Consider the following 24,432-nt stretch of genomic DNA (forward strand, 5'->3'; position numbering starts at 1 on the left):
ATCGATTTGCAGCTGACATATTTACTGCTTTTGCTTTCAGATCAGAAAAGATGCAGTGTAGCTAAAGCAACTTTAATTATGTGGGTGCTTGGGAATCCTAAGAGTTGCGGGCATTTCAAATACTTTATTTTAAATTCTGGAGCATGGAAATGACCGTCCATGACAAAATTTCAGGCCAGCGGGACGGGCGCCCTGAGAAGGCCCTCTGCGTTCTCACACCTCAGGCCCCTTCCCTGCCCCCAGCCTGGCCCCCGGGCGAGGGTCCCCTGTGCACCCAGCCCGCCGGCCGCAGGGTGAGCTTGCTCACACGTCCCCTCTTGTTCCGGAAGCCTCGTTCCAGCTGGGACACCTATTTATCTATGATGCACTCAAGGGGGAGGCGGCCCTGGAAGGGCACCCTGCATGGGGGCTTGAGAGCATATGGGGACACTGCCACCCCACCCACGCACATCCCGGTGCAGGAACCAGAAGGTCGGCGGGCTGCACGCTCGCTTGGTTAGACAGAGTCCTGGGGCCACTTTGCGGATGGGAGGGTGCCGGGGCCAAGCTGGGCAGGGAGTAAAGCTCTGCCCTGGGTCTGGCACGTCAACCGCCCCCACAGATGGAACCCGGTCAGGTCTAAGCAAGGCGATCCGAGGCGGTCCCAAGGTACACACGCCCTCGACTCGGGCCACTCTGAGGCCCTCCCAGTACAGGGCGTGACGATGACCAGGCAGGCCCCCTAGCTGTTCGACCTGGCTTCGCACAACCCGGTCAGAGGTCGGAGGCTGTAGGACAACACGGAAATCCCCACCACCTCGGTGTCTGGAAGTTACTATCAGGTGCCGAAAATAACCCGAGGGTTTTCCACGGACAGTCCGGCTGGGTCACTCACAACTGCCCAACTCCCTGCCATGGCCCACAGAAAGCCAGGAGGAAGCCTTGGGAGGAGGAGGAGTTCTAGAAGTTTCTAGAAGTTTCTAGAACTCCGCCGCGGGAGTCTGCCTTGTGGACTCCTCACACAGTTTCTGGCCGGCGTCTGGCAGATGCTGCCTGAGAAAAGGCCCTCAGCCACCAGAGTTATGAGATGTGACTCCAGGAATCCGGAGAGAAACCAGCTCCTCTGCTATTTCACTTCTTTCCGGAGCATCAGGACGGCCAAGAGCCTGGGGCTCCCCGGGAGAGGGCACCCCCGCATCTGGGGACGGCCCTGGGGGCCCTGACCACTGGCCGGGGTCAGGCCACCTCCTCCGCAGTGGATGTCCCCGCGGGCGGCCTCGTTCACTCCCTCCACCACCGCTCACTGAGCAGAAAACTGCCTTGACTCCTGTCCAGTTCCGTTCAGTCATTCATGCTCCTGCCCAGTAAGTGCCAATGGGACTCCTGGGAGCCGCGGGCGTGTGTGCCAGGAGCTGGCGTCACAGAGCGGGTGTCACACACACACTGGGAGGACAGCGGGGGGAACGGGCCGGGTGTGGCCTGCAGACACGGAAGACGGGGTCCAGCCCGAGGAGGCCCGGGGAGGCAGGCAGGGGCACACGGGTGATCCGGGACGAGAAGGATGACGGGCATTCGCTGGCGTTGCTGGATCCGCACGCAACCCACGCCCTTGTAGTAACGGAGCCTGCATTTTCCCTGGAGCGCCATCGCCTCCGTCGTTCTGTGCGGTGGGGGCTGGCTCCTCCCCTGAGCTGGGATGGCTCTGTGACCCAAGCCCAGCTAACCGCATCATCAGATTCCCCTGCCGGACACTCACCCGGCGGCGGACACGGAGCCCTGGGCGGAGCACGACACTCTTGATTTTTCACCTAAATGACTGAGAAAGAAGAGCGCTGAGCTTTCTAGAAGATGCAGGTATTCGTGAGACTCGGATCCCACGTGGAGACCCATGGCACGAAAAGGGAATCAGGTTTGTGAGACAGAAAGGGAAGACAAAACCGCGGAACTGTCACAGGAGCCCCTGGATCGAGCCACGTCTGAAGCCGTCACCCTGGATGTTTTTGTTATACGAGGCAGTGAATTCTAGTATTTGCGAGAGCTGCTTTGAGTTGTGTTTCTGCCACTTGAGATTGTATTACGACAAAAACAAACCTGCCTGATATTTTTCAATGCCATGTCAGGGTCTGCTTGGGGACTGGGAATTGGAAGAAACTCTCGTCCTAATAACGAAGATTTAAAAACTTGCTCTGGATCAGCGTTTCCCAGAGCTCTTAGTCATTCTGTATAAAGAGCCCCAAGTTCAATAGCACCCCGGGGAGCTCTGGCCTGACCACGGGGAACCTCTCTCTTCCCCTCTTCTAGAGGACACTGGGTTGCTTAGAGATTTTATGAGCTAATGTGTTTATGAATCTCAAACAGGGAGGGAGAGACACAGCACTTCCCAGCCCAGTTGTCCTGGGAGTTTGTTTTGGAAACACAGCGTCCTCCACGCACACGCACACGTGCACACACACGAGAATTTGGAGGTGAAACCGTAGGCATCCAAGTCTATTTCTGGAAACCACCTACTCTGGCTACAGGGGACATGGCGCGTCCTCGGGGCTCTGTCCGTTGGGCACCTGAGCACCTGAGCCTCTCTGTCTGCTCCCCTGCGGTGAAGGGAAGCGAGCCGCAGAGGCTCCCGGCAAGATGCTAAGACGTCTGCAGCGGGAGCCTCACACAGTCGTCCGAGGAACCGCCAGCCTTGTGCCCGATCAGAGTGTCTGCTTCCTGGACACGTTTTCCCAGCTCAAGCACATCTCGGTGCGACATTCTTCCATCTGGGATCCGACGCCCACGCGTTTGCCCCACGGCTCTCCCGCTTGCTGGGTCTCCGGATACTTGGGAGACGGTCTCTGTACGGAGGGGCCAGGTCACAGGGTACTGGCCCGTGTGTCCGGCAGCGGGGTGGTCCTAATGACCCCTACCGTGGGGCCAGACTCCCTGGTCCAAATGCAGGCTCTGCTCTCCGTGGCTGGTTGGTGTTGGGAAGGTGAGTTTACCTCCCTGGGGGCTCAGCTGCCTCTCGTATAAAACGGGAATGACAACGGCCCTCCTGTGAGAACTACTTGAGTAGCTTATCCTTCCTGGTAAACAGTAAGCATTCAATGCGTGCTACTGGGAGGATAATGCAGGAGGAGAATGACTATCGGACGTAGAGCATCCAAGGTGAGTGAGATCCCTCCTGAGAGTTGCTGAGTAACCGAGCTCACTCAACAAGTGAGTGGGGGGAAGTTGAGGTACGTGAACGTGTGCAAAGGATGTAGCCCAGCTCCGTGCGAACGGAAGTGTCCAATAGGTGTTCACTGTGAGACTGATGACGACGATGATGGTGATGGTGGTGATGATGATGGCGGTGACGATGGGGATGGTGGCGAGGACCACGGTGGTTATCGTGATGATGGCGCTTATGGTGGTGGCGACAGTGGTGATGATGGTCATGGTGGTGATGCAGCGGTAGAGGTCGCGGTAATGGTGATGTCACGGTGATGTGACGGTGTGATGAACGAGTAGGCGGATGGGGAAGGGCAAGGAGAATCCACCAGGCGCATCTATGAGTGACCGCACGTGTGACCCTGCTGATCACAGCCGGACTTAGATAAACTCATCCACGTAATGAGTATTTCTCCAGGACTCACCAAGTGCCGAAGGATGTTCTAGGACTTTCTCCTACAGGGAGGCTCTCACGTGTGCACAGTAGGTCAGGTGTGAGGCTATTCTCTGCGGCCTTGACAGAATAGCAGAACTGGCCCCAGCACCCATCGGCAGGAACACGGGGGGGCACGGAGGACCTTTCCCCGAACTCCACGCTGGAGGCTCCCCCGCCGTTTCTTCCCACGTCCCCCTCCGTCCGGCAGGGGCCGCCCCCCTGGGGCAGTGACAGAGGGTCTGTCCGAGAAGAGGGTCCCCCACTGTCTGCGGTCTCTGAGGCACGCGGCAGGAGCCCAGCACCTGGCTGAGCGTGTGTGTTCAGAGGCGGGAGAACGAGGGTGAGGAGACAGCCAGCAGGCATATCTTGGGCTCTGGGGCCACGGGATGCCTGGCTCTGTTCCCGGGGCCGCCCCAGACCCGCTGTGTGGCCTCAAGGAAGTGCCTGACCCTCTCGGAGCCTCCAGGGTCTCCCTATGGAAACAGGCCGTGAGTGTCTTCCTCATGAGCTGTTAGGATGAAAGGGACATGGTCATGCGACGTAAGATAGGATGCTTGATGTATGAGGCTAATGTATATGATGACCTTACTCTTTGGAACTGTCCCCGATACTGTCGCAGATTCCCAGGGGACAGGGGTGTTTGCACCCCCCGCACACCTGCCAGCCCAGGATCAGGTGCTCCCTTGGCACTCATCCCCCCGCCTCAGGTTGTCAGCAGGTCAGAGCAAGACCAGGGCGGACGCCGCGGGAAGAAGCCTCTGCGAGAGGGCCGCTCCTGCAGCGCCGTGTCCCCGTGCCCCAGGTCAGCCTCTGGCACTGGCTTAATTAGTAACTGAAGGTCAAGAGGGCCCCGCCACCCACAGGCTCTGTGTTTAGGCCCCCAGCTGGTTCCCACCCGAGCAGAATGAAAGATGCGATTCTCCAGCCCTGAGGAAACTCATTCCGGGGAAGCTGACGCGAAGACAGACGGAGGTGTTGGGCCTGCGAGAAGCCAGCCCCGCCGCACGTGCAGAGAGCCCCCCTCGGGGCCAGTGCGGGGTTCCCCCCTGCGCCGTGCCGGGCACTCGAGCTGCTTGGCTCCAGCCACGTGCTGCCAGTAAGGACAGAGTCTGGGTTGCCGGCTTGTTCAAGAAAGACTCAACGTGGAGCGCTGACGTCTCGTCTGGTGTCCTCTCCAACCCTGTGCAGCCCACATGGAGCACTGCAGGCTGGACTGAGCTGACAGGTCGCTGTCTCGTGGCCCCGTCCCGCGACAGGCTCTGAGATGGGTGCCCCTGACCATGGAGGCCGGCGGGGGGGGGGGGGGGGGCGAGACCCGCGAAGGCCTCCATTTCAGGTCGATGAGTCCACGGATACCTGTGGTGCTTGCCATGCCCGTGAGCGTGTGTGTGCGTGCACACGTGCACACACACCTGGGAGTCCCATCGAAGGACCTGCAGAGGGGGTCAGTGACCCCCCCAGGGGAGGTACTCAGGGAGGAAATCGCCTCAGGGCCCGACACCTCTGTATGTCTGAGGTGTTCTTTTCTGGGAATTCTAACCCAAATCAAAGCTCTCAGCTTCACAGAGTTCAGCTACTTGCCCTGCAGAGCCTCCGCGTGTTCCGTCGACCGCCCGGTTCCCTCCCGAGCTGGGCGCCAACAAACCACCACCCGATTTCTCATCCGCCAGAGACGCCTGAGCCGAGCTGTGATGACGGGCCCGGGGAGGGTGGCGATCGGGGCGGGCAGGGAGCCGCAGGAAGCACACGGACGGTGAGCACTCGGCTACGAGTCCTCCGGCTTTCGCGACCTGGTTTAGAGGGGCAGACATATGCGGGTTTCCGGGGTCTCCACCGAGAAAGCGAGAGTGTGAATGTCTGAAACAGGCCCGGGCCCGGGGAGGGGTCAGGTGGGCAGGTGGGGCCGGTGGGGCCGGGCCCTCCTCCTCTTGTCCCTCACCTCCCTCACTTCTCTTGCGAAACTAGCCGGCCTGTGCGAGCTTCACAGGAGCCAGTCCACGTGAGCTGGTCTTCAGTCGCTCTCCACTCTTGCTCCAGCCAGTGGGCACCTGCGGGAAACACGCGGAAATTATGAAACAGGCGAGAAGCGTCTGCTAACGGCGGAGCGCGTCCACGTGAGGGCGACGTGAGGCGTTAAGGCATGAGCCGGGCGAAGGCTGTCTTCCCCAAACAACACGTCAACAAGACACAGACACGCGGGTACCCATAAGCGTGTCTGTCAACAGAAACTGTTGCCTAAAACTGCCCATGCCACTTGTCCCAGCCAGAGCGTCCTTCTGCCAGATCAGAAAAGTAACCACAGCACGAGTGTCCACAGCGATGAAGCCACCCCAAGCCCCAAACCACGAGGAGCATATCTGCAGTGGCCGTCCTGCCCTCTCCGTGCTGGCGAGCCTACAGTCTGCTCGTTCCTCTGGAAAGATCTGGGGTTCTGCTCAAATACCTGATCACCAAGTCCAGAGGCAGGGAAAGAACTCAAACGCGCAGAACCCGTACTGGCAGTTAGAACACCGGTGGCTAAGACAGTCGCTCTCCAGGCCGTGTCCGGCCGTGCAGGCCGCGATCAACCACGGCAGACACAGTCTTCTAGGACAGACACTAACGTGTGCAGATCGCTCGGCCCCTCAGCACCCGCACCTCCCTCCGTCTGTCCGTGTCTCAGAGTTTCCTTGGGGTTCAGGAACCAGTCCCCTGGTGGCCCTTACCCGTGGTGTCAGGGTTTGGAGGGTCTGGCGACGCTTCCCCGAAATCTCCCTCTCGACGGGTTACTGACGCAGACACCAGAACTAGGCTAAGGTGCGGAGGCTGACTGCGTCTCCACCAGGTGGGGCCCCTTGCTGCACCCTGCAAGCCTCGGCTCAGAAGCCACCTCTCGGCCGACACAGGGAGGCCCCGCAGAGCCACTCTCAACTCCCGCAGGCCCTGATGGTGCCTGAGCAATGCGCGTGCCCCTTCCTTCCAGGCGACAGAACCCCCTGGGAGGTGCGCATGCCCAGACGACAGACGACAGAACCCACTGGGAGGTGCGTGTGCCCAGCGGGGCGTATCTCTCAGGCACCTGCATGGTTCCCACCAACCCGACGGGGGCAGAGGAGCGGGAATCCTAGGTGGCGGGTTCCTTTAAGGGGTGGACTCGGCCTCGCCGTTGTCTTGCCAGGAACGCAGCTGTGATGGGAGAGGTGGAGCAGCCCTCTTGTAGCACAGAGGAGCATGGGATGCCCACGCCACACGCTGTGGCAGATGCTCAGGGCACCTCGGCGGCCACACCAGCCCTGGACTGCCCTCCTTGGGTCCGGTGGCGAGCAAAGTGAGATCCCATCGGGCTGGCTGTTGGTTCTGAACAAGCACAAAATCACATACTTCTCACCCTCGTACCCTCAAATGCCGCTGCTGCCAGGGGGGACTAAGAGGGAAGGGAACCAGAAGTAAAACGTCAGGCCCTCACAGAAGTTAACACCACGTATCAGGCTGTCGGCCCACAGGACCCCCGTCCAGACACCGCCCGGGAGAAAGGCGGCTGCCCCGGGAGAGCACGTGGGCAGGTCTGGCCGCAAGGACAGCGATGGGGACGCCCACTCCCCATTCCCCCTGCGCCGAGCACCCAGGCCTGAGCGCGGCCCGCAGAGTCACGCTGGCCTGGTGCTCAGACGGGGCCTCACAGCCCCTCTCTGCCGAGGCTGAGCAGCAGGGCCCAGGAGCACGAGTGGAGTCCAGCAGAGCCCCCGCCGCCCCTGCCCCACGGGATGTTCTCACGGGAGCCGTCCCCTCGCCGCTGTGGGGACTCCACCTGGGGGTCCCGGCTGGAGGCTGGAGGCCCCGCGCTCCGGGAGGTGGGAGGAGAGGGGGCTGCGAGGGGGGCTGGAAAGGGGGGATCCACTGGGGTCAGATGTCAAATCAGTGCCCAGAACGGAAGCCCACTCTTCACTTGGAAGCCGAGGCTACACGGGTCCAGCGGGCTGGGGCTGATGGGGTGTCAGACCTCATGGTCTCCACCCGCGTCAGTCCGTGGCTCTCCCAGGCCCCTTCCACATGCGGGCGCTGTCTCTCCGGCCCCGATCTCGCACTCCCAGCCTCCGGACTTATGGAGCACACATCTACTGTTCATGCTCACCCCACCGGCCGTGTCCTGTGGCAGTCACCCGAGGGACCAAGACACCTTCCACGACCCTTTGGTCCCAAGCATCCCTTGGGCCACCAGTCGGCTCAGACCCACGTGATCCTTTTCTGGGGCTGAGGCCGAAGCTCTCCCCATGTGCCACGGGGGCTCCAGGTGGGTGCAGCTGGGCCTGCGGACTGTCACCACACCAGGGGACAGCATAGCCATCTCCTTACGTTAGCGTGTCACGGAACCATCCCTCCTGATTTCATCCAGCTCTTCTGACAGCTGTGGGCGACCCAGCCTCAGTCCGGAGTCCTCTCTCCTGGGCTCAGATCCCGCCCCCTGCGGACTGCCCACCTGGAGTCGGGGGGTGGCCGACATGCCCTGGCCCTCCTCTCCCGCCTCCTTGGCCATGGCGGATGCTGCCCGCACTGCTTGCTTCCCGAGATCTGTGACTTGTTTTACTGTGGAACAAACACCTCAGGCGGGGTCTTGGCATGGATGCAGGACCACGGCCGTTCTGCCTGGGGCCCATCCTGGGGCCCCCCGAGGTCTTGTGTCACATTCCACCCTCCATCTGCATCAAAAGCATCCCAACTGTCGCTTCCGGCCCTCCTTCTGGAATGTTCTCTCCAGGTGCCTCTTGCCCAGATTACAAATCATCTATCCCAGACACCCTGGGTCGACTTTCTCCAATGCAGACGTTCTAACACGTCATTTGCTGAGCATCACATGCGGCTTCCGAAGGGACCTCTGACCTTTCCACGCTGTGTCCTCCCCGCTCCCACTCCTGAGTCATCGGCTGCAGGGCCGGGGCAGCGGGCTTTGCGGCCACATCCTCTGTAACAGTACAGGGTGAGCACTAACCATCCTAGCCGCTTGTTTCCAGCGGCATTTCTCAGGAGACACACATTTTCCACAGCCAGAAAAAAAACCTTCCTTGCTAATTTATTAAACTGCTTTATAGCCTAGGTCTGACCAAAAGAGTTTAGGATCGATATAAGTAATCTCTGTCTCTCTCTCTCTCTCTCTCTGTGTCTCTCTCAAACGGTCTTCCGCTGGGAAAAATATTGTTTTAATAACACAAACTGCAAAGCGGACTTCCCTAACACGTCCTCGGATGGAACATTTGCGGATACCCAGCTCCTCAACCAGAGACACGGCCCCGAGGGGCCCGCAGCGGCACCTCCCAAGGAGATAATATTTTCTATTCTGTGACAGCCGGCACAGGTTTAAAACACTGCGAGAGGCTGATCTAATTTAGAGCCTGGCTCCAGGGCTGTCACGAATAACAAGCCAAACGTTTCCATTTTATTTTCCGCTAACGGCGATCGGTTCCACTCAGAGTGGAAAGTAGGCTTTAAGGGGCCTGGCTTCTGCCCCGTGGAGCTGCCCAGGAGGGTCCTCACCGGTGACCTCCATGCCCCTCACCCGCTGACTCACATTTCTGTCCATCCCTCTGCCTCACGCTGACCTACTAGCGCCCCGCTGAAGGGGTTCACAAGTACGTCACCTGGGCCCCACTCACCTGCCCCCCCTGGCCCCCCCGCCCTGTGCCCACGCCCTGCCCACCCGCCTGGCCCAGAGCTCAGGAGAACTTGCACCCGCATCTCCAGACCCACCTCCTGGCTCATTGCGCCCTGATTTTCACCAAGGGCACCAGCCCCCTGGAGGGGACTCCTGTCACCAGGGACCCAGCCGGCTGTGCACCCTCTATCCGGCTGCGGTGAAGCTGCCACCAGAGCTGGGAGGGGACGTTCTGATGGCATTCGGTCAGCCCTGCCCCCACTGCCCTTCCAGGTCACCCGAGCTGTTTCCTCTTCTGCATCAAGCAGCCAGGGTCAGTCAGGGTCACTCGTGTTCAAACATCCTTACCGATGAAGACACGAGAGGAGAGTGGAGGGGAGACGCCGCCCCATCACCCGCGTCCTCAGGAGGCCGCCTCACCATCGCCACCAGGAAGCACTCCTGCACTGCAGCCCCGCTCTGCCGCCCCCTCCGTCGGACCCCAGCTGGGCCCTGAGCCAGCGGCCGCAGCGGGGACTCGGTGCCCTCAGACATGGGGAGCGAGCCCCTGGCCAGGCCCCGGCGTGAGGACACTGGTCCACGTGGAAAGGGCGAGCAGGGTTTCCAGTCTGCCGATGCGCCGACAAGGGCCTGGTGAGTCGTCCACACGTGCTTCAACAACTGGAAAAAAATCACAGAAGAACCAAGTCAAAGCACCTGATGTTGCCGCCGGGAGACGCAGGGTACTTGTGAGCACACGCGGCTCCACGTGCCTGACCCGAGCGGGCCAGCAACCGGGCCACACCGGCCGCACGAGACAGAGGCGGAGGGCGCTTCAGTGACACGACACAATCCACGGTGACCGTGACATGGTGACTCTCCATGCCGCGACCCTGCCTTCTCCAGTGACGCTAACAGCAATGAACCGTGAGAATAAAACCTTTACCCGCGTTGTCATTACTGTCTCAGAGAATCACCTACACCCTTAACAACTGAGCAGTTTGTGTCTCAACAAAGGAGCATACACTCCTAGGCTTTTACCGTGAATCATTAATTTTGTGTACGGTTTTTTCTCAAAAGAGAATAATAGTCCCACAATTTAAGTGGCTGACTTTGCAGTGTACCTGCCTCCAAATCTCTTGATGAACTGAGCCTCCTGGGTGACTAACGGACGTGTGTGTGTCGTATGACGACTCAGGAACATGCCATGTTTGCTTCTTGAGGCACGAACAGCAATGAGAACAGAGACCCCACAGGCGGATGCAGACGGAGGCCGGAATCCTCCTCCGGAAGAGAACAGGGAAGGGATGGGTGTGTGTGAGGATGGGGGCAGCACACCCTGGGGTCTCAGAGACCTGTCCTGCGGCCCCCACAGCCTCGCTCTCGCATTCACCCTTTCTAGCCTCTGATTTCCAGCTACGAGGTTATTATTTGTATCTCATTCATTCATCCTATGTGTATTTAATGAATTCCTACGGTCACTGCTGTGCATCTCGTGACAAACAAAAACACATGAGCTGACAATCTAGTGGAAAAGACAAATAGGAACTGAAGGACCCCATGAGGTGTGTAAGTGTCACCAAGGGAAAGGAGACCACACAGTCATGCCCACCTGGTCCAGAAAGGACAGGGAAGGTCCCTTGAGGAATGACAGCAGAGCTGATATGGGGGAACCTCTGGGAGTGGCCAGGAAGGGGAGCAGGGAGGGTGTTCCAGGCAGAGGGAACAGCATGTGCAAAGGCCCTGGGGCTGGAGCAGGGACGGACAAGGAAGGAGGTACAGGCGAGGCTGAGATGGGGAGGCTGGGCCTTGGGCCTTACTTACTCAGGTGTGAGGGGAGCAGGGCAGGTCCCCAGCAGAAGGGGCAAAGGACGAGACGTGTTTCTTTAAAAGCTCATTCAGTCTGCCCCAGGAGTGCAGAGGGGGTGAGGGAACATCTGTGGAAGCCACTAGACCGGTCAGGGGGCTGTGCAGGCACCAGGCAAGACACGATGCTGTGTTCCCTTGGGGTGGAGGCTGTGGAGATGGGAAAAGCAGATGGATTCCAGGCAATCCAGGGGATTCTGGGCAAGAAATGAACAGGTTAGTGATGGGTCAGATACGAGGGGAGTGAAGGAGACAGAATATAAGGGACGAGTAAGTCGATGGACCGGGGTTCCGTTTACTAAGTCGGAAACGCCTAGGGAGTTCCGGAATGAGGGAACAGCTTGCTCCTGGCTCGCTGACTTTGCTGCACACGAGTGGCCTGCCGTGCTCGTCAAGGGAATGCGGGGACGTACGCACGTGCAGCTAGAAGACAGGAATGCCGCACACGCGTGGATTTCGGGTCCCTCAACGTGTGGGCCGTCTCGAAGGCCGGGGACCAGAGGAGAATCTGTGTGGGACACGTCACACCCGGGCCGAGGAGGGAGAGCCGGATGGGAAGACCGGGCAGGAGGAAAGCCGGGCGCACGTGGCAAAGCCATGTGTGAAGGGGGTGCACAGAGGAAGGGGTGGCCGGTGACGGTGTCGGGTCTGCGGGGCGGCCCGGGTGCACACGGAGAGACGGATACAGTGACTCCCGGGCACCGGTGGCCTTGGCAGGATGCGTCTGCGTTGAGTGTGGAAGAGAACCGGAAGAGAGTGGGTGCCCTGGTGAGGAGCGGGTGCAGCCGAGACACTTCGGACCAGGCCAGCCGTGAGCAGAGCTCCGCGGAAGCGTGCGGCCACAGGCGGGGCTAGCGAGCGGGACAGACCGGAAATGGAGGGTAATTCCTGCCGGGAAGCAGGGTTCAATTCAGGGGCCAACAGGCCGGGAAGGTGACAGACAACGAAGCGGGCAGGGCGGTGTGCAAACGGGGCGGTGCCTGCCGGCAGCTCCGGCCGCGGAAATGCAGGCCCAGTGCCGGCAGATCCATGGAGGGGTTTTTGTTTCTGTTTTAAAGCCGAGAATCCTGCAGGCTTAGCTGATTTTCAGGAGAAACGCACATCTGCGAGCAGCTGCCGGACAGCCCGATAAAGGGAGGAGGGGACCCAGGTCCCCGTGTGTCTGCAGGAGGTGGCACTCGGGGCTCCCCGTGCTGCTTGTGCGACAGCTGCTTCTCAGCGAACTGCACCCCCGTTTCTGCCACTAGACCCGGGACTGCACCGGGTGGTCTGTGTTTATCCTCCCCCTTCACACTCACATTCTTCTCTCGCAAGTCCTTCCTCAAAGAGCCCTGAAGGCTCTTCTTCTGAGTCCCCGAAAACACGTGCTCGATGTCAAATGCCCTGAGAGCCACAGTGGCCTCACTGACACGGAGCAGGCTCTCAGCTCCGTGTTCCGGCAGGTCCACGGGAGATCCGTCTGCTCAGGGCTCCAAGGAACCTGCCAGGAGGAGACAGCACTTGGCCTCGAGTCACACGTGCCCACCAGGAAAATCATCTCTCCGCAGGACGTGTGTTCTTGGCGACACCGAGGACGTCCTGAAATGCCGGAGGGCAGCACAGCAGACTCCCGCACGAGCCGAGACCTCCCCGAGCCTGCTCGGTGGGTGTGTCGCCCGGGGTCATTTCGGATCTGCAGAGCCAGTCGCGGTCCTCCCTAGACCCCGCCTCCCGTGGTGCTCCAGAGACAGTGACCGAAGCACGGCCCGGTGGTGACATACCCGAGTCAGGAACGTGGCTCCGCACCTCACAGAACAGTTCCACTGCATTCTGACTTGATAACTTGGGGTGCTGACTGGTGCTCAGACGGTCGGAAATGAGAAAATGTGAAAACACATGCCTTTTCTCCTCTTTCTGATGAAATGCCAAGTTAAATCCCACTTTCGGCGGGAAGAGCAGACTCTTGGCTCATTACCCAGATGTAACTTGGCCGTGCCGGCCGGTTTAGCCCCGTTGGTGACAAATACGCTACTGAGACTGCTGGGTTCGAATACATTTCCGATGCTGAAGTCTGGAATCTCCCACGGCCGTGAGGAAAGACAGAAGAAATTTTCCGTTGGTTTAAAAAAAAAACTCTCTAATAACTGCTGTCTCGCCTCCAGATCTCCTGCACCAGAAACGGGAGACTCCACCTTAATGCACGTTCTCCTCTGCTAACATCCTGTCTGAACTGTGACAGCCGGCAGCTACTGGCCGGGGTGCGTGCAGGCCGCTTGCGCGGTCTGCAGAGGACGCCGGTCCCAGTGGCTGATCTAGACCTTAGCCTACGGGAAAGCCTCACTATTCCTGTTATGAAGTTTCCTGCTCCCAGACGATGAGAATTAAGAAGCTAACAAAGAGGGGCGCCTGGGTGGCGCAGTCGGTTAAGCGTCCGACTTCAGCCAGGTCACGATCTCGCGATCTGTGAGTTCGAGCCCCGCGTCAGGCTCTGGGCTGATGGCTCGGAGCCTGGAGCCTGTTTCCGATTCTGTGTCTCCCTCTCTCTCTGCCCCTCCCCCGTTCATGCTCTGTCTCTCTCTGTCCCAAAAATAAATAAAAAACGTTGAAAAAAAAAATTAAAAAAAAAAAAAAAAAAAAAAAAAAAAAAGAAGCTAACAAAGAAACTCCGGCAAGCAATGGTTTATAAATGCCTAAATTCACTATGCCGATCACCGCCACTAAAGAAAAGAAAAACGACACTGACATAGAAGAACGCATATAACTGGCCAAAACGAGAACAGAATACGTTCCTCTAATGTTAATATGACAATTTCCTGCCATCTCTCAAAATAAAACTCAGGATAATAAAAAAGAAACTTTACACGAGGCAAAAACATGACACCTAGGTTCTAAAGTCCACTGGCAACTGACTACAAATGGCAAATTCTGACACGTCTGTTTCGGAAGCCATCGGCCGCCTCGTCTGATGCCTGGCGGAGGGCGTGAGATGGGCTGCGTCCGCCTGCAGGGAGGGTCTGTAGGAGGCCTTCTCTGGGAGGTTCTACCAACACCTCCAGGGTGGAGAAGGGAGGGCCACCGGGACTATGGGACGAGGAGCCCACAGCACACAGCTTTAGAAGGGACCCATGGAGATGGAGAACGGTGGGTGGAGACCGGGAAAGTTTGGAGGTCAAGTCAACAGGTTAGAAGTGGGCTGTCTAGGAGGGACCCTCACCCAAACTGAAAACCTCAGCTCTGCATGAGCCCATGTGAAGAGGACGGAGAGACAAGCTACAGGCTGGAAGGAAACACTGGCAAACCGTACATCTGACAACGAAATAATGTCCGGAATACGTTAACAACTCTCAGAGTTAACCAGTGAAAATACAAACAATCCTATTAGAGACTGCACAAACCACAGGAACAGACGTCTCACCAAAGAGGACGTATGAATGGCAAACAAACCCATGAAAAGATGCTCCACATCGCTAACCATCAGGAAAACGCAAACGAAAACCACACATCTGTCGGAACGGCTGAAATAGAAAGTTGCGAGTGAGAACAGCAAATGCTTAGAAGGTGGGGAATCAGGTCAGTCACACGTTGCTGGCGGGGACGTGTCATGGTACAGCTGCCGTGGAAACCAGATTGGCAGTTTCATATAAAACTAACCTACAACATGGGGCGCCTGGGTGGCGCAGTCAGTTAAGCGTCCGACTTCAGCCAGGTCACGATCTCGCAGTCTGTGAGTTCGAGCCCCGCGTCGGGCTCTGGGCTGATGGCTCGGAGCCTGGAGCCTGTTTCCGATTCTGTGTCTCCCTCTCTCTCTGCCCCTCCCCCGTTCATGCTCTGTCTCTCTCTGTCCCAAAAATAAATAAAAAACGTTGAAAAAAAAATTAAAAAAAAAAAAAAAAACTAACCTACAACCACACTATCCCACGACTGCGCTCTTGGGCGTTTCTCCCAGAGAGAAGAAATGTTCCTACAAGAAACTGCACGTGAATGTTTCCAGCAGCTCTATCTATAACGGCCCCAAAACCTGAGACAGCCCTGCTGTCCTTCAACGGGTGAATGGCCGAACAAACTACACCCGGGCCGTGGAACACTGTGCAACGATGGAAAGGAATGAATTGCTGACGTAGGCAAAAATTTGGATGAATCTCCAGGGAATTATGCTCAGATGAGTGTCGTGGGGAGGAAAGGTCCTCAAGTATGGACCCAGGGAGGCTGGAACAGGAGATGGCAGTGGGAGTGACAGTCCTCATCGTCCCGAGTGCAGTCAACAATCTATGACTCGATCAGTGGCTGTGGTCTTCTGAGATGGGGACGAAGGGTGACTACTACCGAGACAAAAGGGGCACTCGCATAGATTTGGTGTCTGGCGTGTGGCAAGACACTAACAATCATCAGAGGGATGGAACGGAGTGAACGGAATGGGTGAAGTGAGTGGAAGGGGTGGGATGGAACAGAATGAACGTGTGGATAGAACTGCATGGAAGCTCCTTGCAAAACTTCTTCTTTAACTTCTCTTCTCTTTATCACGCATGCTTGCCTTCTGCTCGGTAACTGTCTCGGTAAGATCACAACCTCAGAGTCAGCGGGCGTTTCAGGAACACCCTGAACTGTAGCGGCAGTGACTGCAGATATGAAACAAACACAACTTTTGGGAGAAGGTTACTAAGTCAGCCAAAAAGAAACTTTTTAAAAAGCGAGCACACAGTTCACACCTACGTTATCAATGACTTGGGCATTTTCACCCGTTGAAAGAGAAAGCTGCCGTAGAAGGGAACTGAAGTTTTGATGCAACAGGGCCAACCTTAACAGCCTAGTCTACGTTCCCAAAAGTGCTTCTCAGGTAGAAGGCATTGCTTCACTCGCCTCGGACCGTCAGGCAAGGTCACGGAGAACTGGCCAATTTACCCCCATTCCCCCAAGGAAACATATTCTCCCGCCCCCAAACCACATCTTTTCTATTCATTCACACGTTCCTTGTTGCAGGGCCACTCTATGAAATCTTCAACACGGCCTCAGATGCTCTTTACTCAACATTAACACCCAGAGATCAGCCCTCGCTGCCACTGGAGGGGCTTTTCTGTTACAGACGGAGAAAAGGAAGGAGCGCTTCCCCGTTCGGCCCACTGCGCGCCGCACCCTCCCCTCCCCCCCGCCACCAAAAGCTCTCCTTGTGATCACAAGGAAAAACAACTGTCCTAAGTGCAAAACCAAGTCAGAGAAGGGAAAGTCACCCATCTGCACATGGCGTGGCTGGTGGTGAGGAAACAGCCTAACAAGTCCTGGGAGAGTGGGTGGTGATGCCTCCAGGGAAAGACGGTGACTACGTACAGGCATCACAGGGTCTTTGAAATCCACTGCCTCAGCAACCCTTGAAAATAAAAGGGACATTATTACAAAATGGCAAAGGAGGGCATTCAGCTAGAAAATGGGTTTAAAACCTAATATTAAACTTCAAATTATTGAGCCAGTGATCCTTTTGGGTGAAATTTTCAATTCTATCGCTGAACGCTACTCTATTTAAGACTCTGTTCTGGAACCTACAGGGATATCCAGAAAGATGAAATATAATCCCTTGGCCACAGATAACAGACAATTTAGTTAAGGTCCAACAGAATGGCCCAGGAAGCTGACGGACAACAGAAAGAGTCCACACAACTGGGGACAGAATCTCAGCAATCCCACATCACCATCTGTGTGACCTTGGGGAGACCACTTGTACCGCCAGAACTTTAATTTTCCTAATTATAAAATGGTGTGATAAATCGTAGTGGTGGGGGAGGGGGGAAGAATAAAAAATCTTTTCTCCCCTACACCTCCCAGCTCCACCGGCTGGGCCTCGGGAACCAGACTGGCCACAGAGAAACGAGAGAAGCAGAAGCAGAAGTTTCCTCGCACGTCCACCAGAGCGTCCAGTGATGAGCAACTCCAAGGGCGGCTGGTCGCTGGGCTCACGCAACACGTAACTAAAAGAACAAGCTTTGGGAGGAGGACAAGGACTTCTGAGTTTCCAGGGCACCATGTCGTGGGAAGGGAAACATACGGGGAGCTAGGGAAGAGGAAGCCAAGTCCGTGAGCCGTGTTCTGTGGATCCCGAGGCGTGACCCCTGGGCTGGCGAGGGTCCACGTGTGTCCCTGGAGATTAGCTCCTGTTCCTCCCAGCAGAAAGGAGACAAAAGACACCTCTCCGAGTCGATGTCCTCACTTTAGGCAAACAGGTGCAGAGCAGGGAGTTTTCTTTTGTATCTGCTTCTTCATAACTTCCTATCACGCCTTCAGCCCGAAATAATCCGCACGTGTCAGTGGCACCTCTTGGGGTGGCACATCTGAACGCACTTCAGGGGGCGTCTGCTGTCCCGCTGCCCAGCTGCCCCGTTCTTCTGGTAAAGGCCCTCAGTTTCCCTCCAGGTGACCGCCCCTTCCCTTACCTGCAGCCCACGTAAGTCGAAGTTGACTCCATCCGTGGCTGGGAAGCAACCCGTTACGTGGCCTGAGTTAACAGCGCGCCGTCTCCCTCAGGCCGCCGTGCCTGTTCGCGGATGAGTGCGTGACCCAGGCAAGTCCAGGAAGGAAGGTGCAACAACACTCGGACGGAATGCTGGCTCGGGGACGCGGTGCCGAGGGAGGAGGCCTGGGAAGGGAGAGACCGTGAGCCGCTCAGAACGGAGAGGCTTCCCGTCAAGTGGGTGTGGAGCGGAGCTGCGGCCAAAGCTCACGTACCCACAGGCCTTGCCAACCACACGTGCCAAAGAATCAGTCTGCCTTTGCTTCAGACACTTCAGGCTGGGTCTTCTGTCATTTATAAGGCAATTAAAATATCCCACCTGGTACAGAAAAGCCGATGCAGAACTGAGACAGCACTGACGGTCTACAGTAGGTATTGAATACACGACGACTGTGCCACCTGCAATCATTTAACCCCTCCCCCGGTCACTCGGCCACCTGCTTCTTCTTTCCTCATCTGCACCCCTTGTGCCTCCCAGCTCAGTTGTCCAAAGCGCCCACTGAGATTTCCACCCGTCCCCGTGGGGGCGAGTCCCGAGCCCTGGCCGTCATCTGACACTGAACAAAGCCCGTGTTTCCCTCCTTCAACAACGGGTTTTCTCTGAAAGACAGCCTGGAACAGCCAGGATGCAGCCAGGATGCCCCAGTCACACAGTGAGGCCATGCTGGTCCAGAGGGGGAGGGGGGAGTGGAGGCGGCTCGCAGCACGCACCCCTGCCCCAGCACTGCCCCAGCACTGCGTCCTGACTCCTCCCATGCTTCCCGGATGGAGAACGGGCCTCCAGGAGGCGCGCAGGGGTGTCCCAGGGGGAGAACAGCCGGAGCCTCCCCTTCTCCGGCTGGGCCACTCCCTCATCAGGAGACGCGACCGAGGCAGGGCAGGGCAGAACCCGGGGCGCCGCGCATCCGAAGCCCCTCCCCCAGCCTGAGACCGCCTGGGAAAGGGCGGCGGAGACACGCAGCGCCGTGTAATACACACCAAAGACACGCGTCGGGATGAGATCCGACCCGGAGCCCCTTTTCCTCAGTGACTGCCCCCCAGCCCCTCTGCCCCCCTACACGCGGTGCTCACGCCGGACAGGACGGCTGCTCCCCGCGTGGGAAAGGAGACTCCGCTGGTGACCTTGGGCTGCAGGCTGCGGGCCCAGGCCGGGGCGGAGCCGCGACCGTCCGCCGCTTCGCACCGTGAGGCTGGTCGGCGAGGAGGCAACGACAACCTCACAGTCACACCGGTGCTTCGAACGCTCGCCAACGGGCTTCTGTTCTGTCGTCACGTCCCTGCTGTCCAGCATGACGACAGGCAGCATTTCTTGTGCGCTGATCGCGGGCCAGCGTCTGTCCTCACCGCCAGCCGAGACAGAGGTGACGTCACCACCCATTTCTGGGACAGGGAAGTGACCAGAGAGGTCACACAGAGGAGCGGGACAGTGAGCCCCATCCGGTCACCCAGGCCAAGGGGCTCCAGACCGTCTGCACCGAGACGAGCGGCCACTGCGAGGCTGGAGGTCAGGAGCAGGTCCCGGCCCGACCTTGGGAGCCCCGGGGTGAGACGGACGCAGCCGGGGCCCCTGTGTCACTGCGTGGAGGGCACCCCCACTGACCGTGCTGGACCCGGCACCGGTGAGAAGTAGACGCCTCGGTGCTCGGCCTCCGACAGGTGACGTGTTACTGCGGCAGCGAGGGGGCGAGCGGTGGCGAGACTGACAATGACACGCTTCCCGTTTGGATCCCAGGCTCCGACGCAGACATCAGGAGGGTGACACCATCCACGCACCAGCATGGGGGGGGGGGGGGGCAGACGCCCTGTCACCCTTCTGGGAAGCCCCGCCCCAGTGGGCATCTTCATCCACGCTCAACTGGCTTCGTGGAGAGTCCGTGTGCACGTCTGGCCTTGGCCTGACTCCTGCCTGTCCCGCCCTGTCCCCAGCTCCTTCCTCTCCCCCCGACTCTGATTGTCCTGCGGTCTGTCTCTCCCCATTTCCCGCCCCCACACCCCGATTTTCCACACCCCGCTATCGTGCGGCTGAGGCTGGCATCCACCCGCTCTCCACAGGCCAGGGGAGACAGTGTGCAGGCAGGAGCGAACCACGGTGGCTCCGGGGCAGGTCTCCTAGTGCGTCCCAGAGCTGCCCCTGGGGCGGCATGGGGACTTCTGGAACATTCTTTCCACTGTACACCTGCTCCAGAAGCGTACCCTGCGGGGAGCCTGGAAGTCCTCGGAGAGGAGCAGCCTCGACCCTGCCCATAGCTTTTTATGATTGGCTGAGCCGTCGTGCCAATCTTGGGCCACTTGCCCGGTGATTGGTGTAGGCCATCATGTGACCCAAGCTTGGCCAACGAACTGCGAGGGGCTGCCTGCAGGGGGAATCATGGGAAAGATTCCCCTGCTGGATGGGAGGGGCGGTGCCGCGCCTTGGGTTCCGCCCCGACGCGGTGGGGGGAGGGGTGTGGTCCCGGGGTCACCCCGGCCTTTTGGACGCAGAGCAGGAGGCCTGAGGCTTGCCGGGGACTGAGGCGTGTCCGCCAGACATGAGCGGGGCGGCAGAGCCAGGCCCCCACGGCCACCCGCCTCCAGGATGCCCGGCTCGGACGGTGGAGCTGTTCCGTGGCCCACATGGGAGACTGAGGCTGGCAGAGAGAGAGAAGCGACCCAAACCCAGGCTTCTCCGACACCGGAGTCACGGGGCTCCTGTAGCTGAGGACGGTCCCTTGTAGCACTTGTCAGACTGTGGCCCGTGTCCACGCCCTCAGCTGAGCCTCCTGAAATCCGTGCCCGTCGGTGGTCCTGCTTCCCGGAACCTCGTGTGCTCCGCGCACGATCGGACGAAACCCGGGAAGGCGGGCTCCTCCCTCCGCTTCCGGACGCGCGGACACGTGGTTTGTCCTGTGACTCCGGATCTGTGCTCAGCAAGGAAAAGGAGATGAGAAAACGCTTGGAAAGTTCCTCCTCCTGTAGTGGGCGCCGTTGTGTGTCCTTACTCAGCAGGCACCCATTTAGTCGTTGGGAACCGCGCGGGACTCTTGGGATTCTAATGCATCTGGACGGGGTCAGAAGAGGTGCAGGCTGCCCCCCAGGACCTCTGCTGATAGGGTTTCCCTGAATCTGGCAGAGAACCACCGTCACCTCTGCCGGCCTGGAGGGCAAGGTGCCGCTGCGGCAGGGCCTCCCTGGAGGGCCGCACGGTGCCCCCGATGCAACAGGCTGCTGAGCCCAGAGATGTTCTGCAGACGGAGGTTTGCCATGACAGCTCCTAGAAACCACGGCAGCTCCTTCCCAAGTTACTAGAGCTGCAAACCGTGGGAAAGGTGGGATTTGTGTGAGGCTTTCGATCATAGAAACACAAATGGCATCTTGGTCTCAAAGTAACGACTCTCTGAATTCTAAATAAAATGCGGGAGATTCACATTTTTCCCCCTGCGCGACACTCTCTCTAGTCCTTCTGTCGCTTCTGTGAAAGAGAACAAATCCCACTTTTCACCGTGGAAGCCAAAAGACGGAAATCTCAAAGGGCGAAAGGAACGCATGCTGGTTTTGCCGGCAGGGGATCTGTTTCCGCCTCCAGACCAGCCTGTCTGATGCGCCCTCGGGGTGCCCTCCCTTCCCTGTGTTTTGGGTGAGCCTGACCCTGCCGCCGTCTCAGGGAGGTCACTGGTGACCCCGGCCTGGGCCTGTCAGCTGGTTGTACACCTTGTCCCGCCTCTGTCTCCCCAGTCACGGTGATTGGCTCCTGGAGACACACGGACCACCTTTGCCAAGAAAAGTCAGGCCTTCCCCTTTATAGCAGCTGTCGGAGAAGAGAAATTCTCCGTTCTGCTGAGGCTGTTGAGAGGTGAAGCTGGGACTCGGGGGCAGCGGGCAGGCTTCCGAGGTTGCCCCGCCCATAACACAGCTGCCTGGAATGCAGGAGAATGTAAATAGAGTGAAGACTCCTTGGTAACGTCCTCGGAGCTCCTGGATCGAGCAGCCCCTAAAGTGACTTCTCCTTACCCCTCCTGTCTTACTTCAGTCCTTCTGGAGATGGATTTTCTGTCACTTGAAATTAAAAGAGCTGCGATTCCGTGTCAAGCGAGCCACTCAAGTTCAGAACCTGAGCAAGGGCAGGCCGCGGTCGGGGACCCAGACCATTCACCCCCCAGCCCTGAACTTGCCCCGTTGTTCTGGCTGTCAGTTCGGCAGACTTTCTGGCAGACGATTGCGTATGGAAACTCATAAGCCACAGCCCTTCTTTAAGAAGAGAAAGTGCACTGTCTCCTGAAAAAATTGTGGTGGAACGGGGGGGGGGGGGGGGGTGGATGGAGGGAACTGACCGAGCGAGGAGCCGCCCTGGAGCCCTGGAGCTTTCGCTGGGGTCTGCCGTGCATTATTCCGGTTTGTCTGCATAGGTGCCGTGTGCTGGGTACCTCTCAAGCCTACCTCACTGATGGGGGGGAGAAGGGAGAAGTGTCTCCCCACGTCCCACGGCCTATCCTGGTGGGAGGAGGATCTTCTGTAGGTCGGTCCACCTGCGGGGGGGTGGGGACAGGGAGCAGCTCTGAAGCACCGCCCTGAGTGGGCAGGAAGGGGGCGTCCTCGGGCATCGTGAGGCCCGTCAGAGCCGGCGCACAGGAGGCATGTGGTGAAATTCTTGATCAAAAGTATTCAGATGCACTAATGAACCCAGAGTAGTCACCACCCCAAACTTTCTATAATCATCCATCAAGTACACCTCAAAACCCCATAACAATCAGCAAGACAATATCTGTCTCAGTGTGTCTCCGTTAAGGTGCCAGTTTCTCCATCCTGGGGAACAGGTGTTCTAGAGAAACGGCTGTATTTATGAGGTTCATTAGGATGCCTCTCAGCCTGCGGCGCAGACGGTCCCCTCAGGAGAGCGCGGAGCGAGAAATGCTAGTGAGGGAGGCGGACGGAAGGAGCCCTGTCCTCCCAGAGACGGGCAGAGCTGGCCCGAGCCCACCCCCCACCCCTGTGCCCACTGACCAACGGCAGCTGTGAAGTACATCGCGATCTCGTCCGGGGTCAGGGCCCGTTCCCAGATGATGAACTCATCGAAAGCTCCGACCTCATAACGCTTGGTCTGGTCCCGCTCAGACCCGATCACGAGGTTGACGCTGGGCTCCCCGTAGGCACGAGACACTTTGCCGCTTGGGTCGGAGGTGCCCAGGGACCCACTGACTAGACTCTCAGACAAACTGGAGGAGTCGGGGGATTTCCACGTGACTCCGGCAGGGGCTGGGAGACAGAGACCTCCATTCGGAGGGTGTGGGAACCAGCTCCCCGTGCAGTCTTGTTTTCTCTTTTGAGCAGATCCCTCTTTCTTCAGATACGTGGTGGCGGTTAACCTTGGTGGGTCCTAACACACGTCTCACCTCACTTCTTGGGGGACAGGAAAGAGAGTGCCCTTTCCTCACATCCCACGGTCTCAAAGGCAGTTCAAAGAGAATCCTGGCTCCTTTAACACAGAAGCGCAAACTCAAACGCCCGCAAACAAAGCTGATGCTCAAAATGTTTGACAGCTGGCAAGGCCCAGCACTGACAAGCCAGACCGCAGTCAGCGGGTCCATATTGCAGGGTTCAGAGCCTGGGGCACGGGAGCGGGGGAAGGTACACACCAGGATGCGGTTTCCATGGCCACCGGGATGTTGGGAAGGGGACTTGATTGACAAGGGGCAGCAGGGACTCGGCCCACGAGCAGGGAAGGATAAACCCTGCATATCTCATTTTATTCCCAGGAAAAGCTAAAAATTCATGGTTCTCAAGTGTGGCGTTTTCTAACTTATTACGCTTAGCGCTATTAAAAAAGAGCACTGCACAGGCCTACGGGGACACGAGAGCCCGCCTCCGGACGGTGTCAGCGCCCCACCAGGGATGCTGACCCCTGCTCCGCATGCCGTATAGTACATGTGTCATCGGCGCGCTGGCGCCAGGTAAGGCGAGGCCAGGGGTCGCGGCTGACGTGTTTCCGGGTGGGGCGGGTGGTCCAGACCCTGGCGATTGGGCTGCAGAGTGTGTGTGTTTTTTTTTTTTCCTACTAAGCAACCTGCCTCCCCCGCCTGAGCTGGAGGACGACTCTCCTTCCGTGTCAAAGAAGGCATCTCCTGTTGGCAGAAACCTTTGGACCCCCGCCTGCGCTCCTCACTCTTGCTTCCAAACGTGACTCCCTGGAAGCCCCCCCTGCATCACCTCTCAATCCCTGGCGGCCTCCCCCCTCCACCGTTTCCATTGGGACCTTCCCCGGCCTCCAGGCCTCCTGCCTGCCTCTCTGACCTCCGGCCCCGCAGGGGGCCTGGCCCCACCTCACGGAGAGAGCAGACCAGAAGTTGAAATCTGCCCTCCCTATGAGCAGCTTCCTGCGCACCAGCTGTCAGGTGTAAACTGGTCCCAGGGGCGCCTGGGTGGCTCAGTTGGTTGGGCGTCTGACTTAGGCTCAGGTCATGATCTCACGGTTTGTGAGTTTGAGCCCCTCGTCGGGCTCTGGGCTGACAGCTCAGAGCCTGGAGCCTGTTTCGGATTCTGTGTCTCCCTCTCTCTCTGCCCCTCCCCCGTTCATGCTCTGTCTCTCTCTGTCTCAAAAATAAATAAATGTAAAAAAAAATTTTTTTAAATAAAAATAAAAATAAACTTGTCCCACTCGGGAGCCCTCGTGCTGACGACACTTACCCGGCAGCCCCCCCCCCAACTTTCCTCCCCCCGCACTTTACTGCCCAGCTCCTTGCAGGTGGATGTTCCCATGGTACCCCTCTCAGTCCCCTGAAATGTGGTCTCTGCCTCCCCCACCCGCCCCCTTGCCCCTGGGATCAGTCTACCACGGTCGGCCTTGTTCCTAAATCCAGCGAGGTCTTCAGGTTCTAGCATGTTCCCTGGCTGAGAACTTGACCACCG

The 24,432-nt window shown here is 58.4% G+C and overlaps 2 long non-coding RNA genes across 4 annotated transcripts; one reads left to right on the plus strand and one right to left on the minus strand.

Moving 5' to 3' along the window:
- Positions 1–56: 56 nt before the first annotated feature.
- On the minus strand, positions 57–19,531 carry LOC122232538. Of its 3 annotated transcripts, XR_006209885.1 has the most exons (10): positions 19,154–19,531; positions 18,625–18,933; positions 17,477–17,679; positions 12,377–12,558; positions 11,492–11,966; positions 11,037–11,228; positions 9,582–9,893; positions 5,547–5,655; positions 4,503–5,397; positions 57–4,115 (listed from the first exon to the last, which is right to left on the minus strand). It is a non-coding gene; the product is annotated as an uncharacterized LOC122232538 (long non-coding RNA). The 3 variants fall into 3 exon arrangements; XR_006209886.1 differs by lacking the exons at positions 18,625–18,933; positions 19,154–19,531 and adding an exon at positions 17,769–17,863 and having other exon boundaries at positions 57–5,397; XR_006209887.1 differs by lacking the exons at positions 17,477–17,679; positions 18,625–18,933; positions 19,154–19,531 and adding an exon at positions 12,839–13,515 and having other exon boundaries at positions 57–5,397.
- Positions 18,850–24,004, plus strand: LOC122232539. The gene is made up of 3 exons (XR_006209888.1): positions 18,850–19,057; positions 23,283–23,477; positions 23,587–24,004. It is a non-coding gene; the product is annotated as an uncharacterized LOC122232539 (long non-coding RNA).
- Positions 24,005–24,432: the final 428 nt, after the last annotated feature.

The sequence above is a fragment of the Panthera tigris genome, chromosome D3 (assembly GCF_018350195.1).
Source record: "Panthera tigris isolate Pti1 chromosome D3, P.tigris_Pti1_mat1.1, whole genome shotgun sequence".
In the NCBI taxonomy this organism is placed as follows: Eukaryota; Metazoa; Chordata; class Mammalia; order Carnivora; family Felidae; genus Panthera; species Panthera tigris.